Source organism: Gavia stellata, chromosome 19, assembly GCF_030936135.1.
Source record: "Gavia stellata isolate bGavSte3 chromosome 19, bGavSte3.hap2, whole genome shotgun sequence".
Classification (NCBI taxonomy): Eukaryota; Metazoa; Chordata; class Aves; order Gaviiformes; family Gaviidae; genus Gavia; species Gavia stellata.
Genome location: NC_082612.1, coordinates 15,046,407 through 15,050,696, shown reverse-complemented (window position 1 = coordinate 15,050,696; position 4,290 = coordinate 15,046,407).

Sequence of the window (4,290 nt, the reverse complement as noted above, 5' to 3'; positions counted from 1 at the left end):
GACCACAACGTACAAACTCCGTGTTAGACTTTGCTCCCAGGAAAATGAGATGTTTCAGAAAGAAATACTCTGCTCCTCCATACACCCGATGAAAGGAAATGTTCTTCATCTATGACTACACTTAAGTCTGTGGTCTATGAACAGAGGGTGCATTTCAGGCCTAGTGTATAACAACATTTTAGTCTTTCCATACATGCCTTCCACCTTAACACACCCTGTGAAAGCATGGGAGCAGCAGTAGTCTCGTAGGCTGCCATGCAAGACCACACTGACACTACCTAGGATCCCATTCCAGGAACCGATCCGATCCTTCTTCCGCAGAAATGTTAGTAACTGCTTTTAACAAATTAACTACTTGAGACCTGTTTGCTTCCTATTTCACATCCTCAGATTCATATTGCTTATTATCCTCACACATATCTTCATTCACATCAATCCCCAAATGCAAAATACAGCAGACAAACCCAAATGCTGAAATCATCCACCTAGTTGCTCGTTTATGCTGCAGCCAGTTCCCTTCCCCAATGAATTCTGTGTAGCTGCTGTTTTCATGGTCTCATCAGTAGGAAATGCCTCTTGCACCCCTGGGATTTTAAAGCACAGCAGAGAACTAGCAGCTCCTACTGAAGCCAAAGCATTTTTTTTTTTTTTTTCAAAATTATGATTAGGTCCTTTATTATGTTAAAGCTTGATCTGTCCTTTTACCTTGGCAGTTAGCAGGTTCAAGTTACTTAATCAAAGCAAAACTGAAGCAGCTCAGGTCAAGAATAATTTTTCAATTAGCCTGAATAGGTCTTGGATGAAGGGGAGGTTCCCACGATTTTATCCTCACAGGCAGTACCGAGCTTAATCCTGAGACCACATAAAGGCAGCCGTTTCTAATGCCAGAGGGAGGTGCGGGCAGCCAACTAGAGGAGACTCAACTTCAAACTACACATTCTAAGGGCAACCCAAACCTTTCCCTTCCCTCTCACACAATTCACCACCCAGGAGTAATTTACAGATTATTAACTGGCCTGTTAATTGTTTGAGTTTCCTAGGTACTCTTCTAGTCAAGAAAAAAAAACAAACCCAAAAAACATCTTTTCAACTTCAGTCTGGGGAACCTTGAGGAAAAATACACAGAAGTTGAGAACAGCCTTCGAGAACCTTGTCTTTAGTTACAGGAGGCCTGAAGGTTTCTGTGCCATAACTTCCATGTTCATTGATAACCGCTGCATTTCAACCAATTATGACGTCCTTCATTAATTGAACAAGTTGAAGGTCATTTCACCTTCTCTGAAGATGTAAGTAACACCAACTGAGAAGACAACTCAAATGAAACATTGTCATATCACTGCAACTGAAATACACATGAAATTCAGCTACTGCCTACACTTGGTCCTTTGGATCTAGCTGGCCCATTAGGAGTTCTCTGCTCTGACTTCCATGTTTTTGTTTGAGATCCTTCAAACCGAGTTTTACAGATATAATTTACAACTCAAAAAAACCCAACCCACCACTGTTACATTTTACTACAACATTTATCTTTCAACTCAAGTCAAACACAAAAACTTAGGTACTTTCAGACACCTCCTGAGGCATTTAAAAATATGTATTTTGACTTCTTTATGCAGCCCAACACATGTACGGTAAAACACCCGTTTGCCCTATCCATTTTTAAAAACTAATATGAAATACTATTAAACATTTATGCCACTTTACAACAAGATTTAAGAACAGGCATACTGCAAAAATTATTTCAACTGTAGTTCAGTAGAACAAACACCATGAAAGACACAGCAAGAAAATTAAATAACTTTCTTTTAAGGAGTTGAGTACTAAAAATGGTAATTTTTTAGAGAACACTTGAGAAAGGGTGAGTCAGTTGAAAAATGGTACTAACCTTTAAAGCCAAGTACTAACACATTCCTGCGTTTGGGAAGGGCTATGCCCTCCTGTCAGAACTGGAATGGCTTTGCATCTCTGCAAACCAGTTAAGGCTGACACCTTTTTTTTTGTCATTTAATGCACACTGTAGGAAAACAAATGGTGAAACAGTTCACAGCCCATCCATCAAGTTTTATAAGAACTCAGAATAAACACAGGTCCAAAACAAGGATCAAGACTATAGCCCACAGAAGTGCTCTCCAAAGCGAGGTGTGTGCAGCCCAGGGGGTGTGCAAGACAATCCATTTGGGTGCGAAAGTATTTTTTTGTACCATTAATAAACAAAATTTTAAATAATTTTAAAATAGCATTTATTTCATCATTATCTCATACTTTTTCAATTTCTACTCTTGTGTATGTACATAATATATTAGGACAGCAGTACATATATAATTTATAAATAAATAAATATACATATATTGGGTGCACACTTAAAAGTTTTTACTGATAGGGGCATGCAATCAAACAAAGTTTGGAGACCACTGGCCTCAAGGATGCTGTATGATACTACAGCTGCTAGCCCAATCACATATCCTGTTGCTGCATTAATTTTTTCACGTCAATCTGAAATATTCTCCTCAGCAGCATATTTTCAATATGCCTATTGGGAGAGTTTTTCCCCCTCAAGCATGCTGATGTAACGGAAATTTTAGAAGGATTAGGCTTGGATAACAAAGCGTTGTTGACAAAGTATCCTTTGGTGGAATTACACTGACGTTACAACTTTATAGCAGATCCATGTGAAATTATTAAAACATGCACAACTTCTAAGTCAGATTAGGGCCATCCTTTCCTTTTTGCAGTCTGGTAGTCTCATTTTAGTCTTGCACCAGCACTTCTCCTTCGCCACCCCCCTGCTCCTCCTTCCCACACACCAACTCCATGTGCAACCACCCGACCTCTGCGTGCTGCTTGCCACTCTGTCAGTGCTGCAAAGGGTCCCCGAGTTACCCGCTCCGGGCCTGGAGGTGCCACTGCAGGGGCTGGGGACTGTGCCCCACTTGAGCTAGCACCTGAACACTGGGGCTGGCTGTTACACCTCAGACTCCTCTTGCGGCACCCACTGCAGAGACATATGCTGAGGCAGCACCCCAGGGTGACTACCTCTGGCCACCCACAGCTGCAGGTGACAGTGAAGGTCCCAAATGGTCACCCAGCAAAGCACAGTTGACAGGTGGCAGCTGTTCTTCCCAGTTAGTGTCTGGGGAAGCCAGCCAGCAAGTATCCCAGCATCGCAGTCTATGCGGTAGCATGCCGATTACCAAGGTGGCAGTGGCAGGTTGTGCATTTTGACATGCCTATCCCAGCACTTCTACAATTGATTCCTAAAAATATTACCCACACTGGAAAAAAAGGAACAAGAAATGCATATTCCGAATCCATGTACCTGCCTAGAATCCATCAGACTTACAAAAAACATTTCTGCTTTAAATAAGAAAGCAGCATATTGTATTTAAAAACATTAATCTCTGCTTCACTCTGGCTAGTTTTGGTTTTCCTTTGATATAGATAACTTTCATTCAAGCAAAAGCAAGACTCACAGTGAATTTCACAGAGAAATTCAACTCACAGTGAAATTTTTAAAAAATAAAAAGCTTGTGTGGTAAGCCAATGCTACACTAGACATCAGAGCCGGCATACTGATCACAGCCAGAGCTCAACTCACAGGCCAAGTCTCTTTAACCCACTTGCTGAAGCAAGGATACTCGCTAGTTCTTAAGTCCATGCAGAACATAGTGTTGTGCACAAGCCAAACAGTGTCACACAATTTTCGGTTCTCAACTGTTACATTTCACCTGACACCCGTGTGATTTAAGAGCACGTTACAATAGCTGTGAAGTCAGATTAAGGTAGACTTATGATGACTGGCTGTAGGAACATGAAAGTTTTTAAGATCGTCTATTCTGATCTCTTGTTTAGATCATAGATCATTTGCTCGCCCATTGAAGAAGTCCAATAATTTACATTTGATTACAGCCTACTGAGGATATCAAGTGCTATAACCCATGACATCCCATAGGAAGTTGTTAACCAAGGAATCTCCCTTGTATTAGAAACTGAGCATATTTCTTTGGATCACAAGTCTTCCTAACTTCCACTTTGCACCACTTGGTAATTTTTATGCTTTAGTCCCCTAAATCAGAGACCAACACCAGCCAAAATTGAGCAATCAACCTTTGTTGTTGTGTTGTAGTTTAGTATTGCCTTCATCTACGCTTTAATCTTTGAGCCTTCAAAAACAAAACTGGCAACATGTCAAGATGGGAAGCCTGACAAAAAGAGCAGAATTCTAGGAAGGGACCTCTGGTTTATCAAGTCTAGTTGCCTACTATTCAGACACCACTTTGCATTTAATTTCTT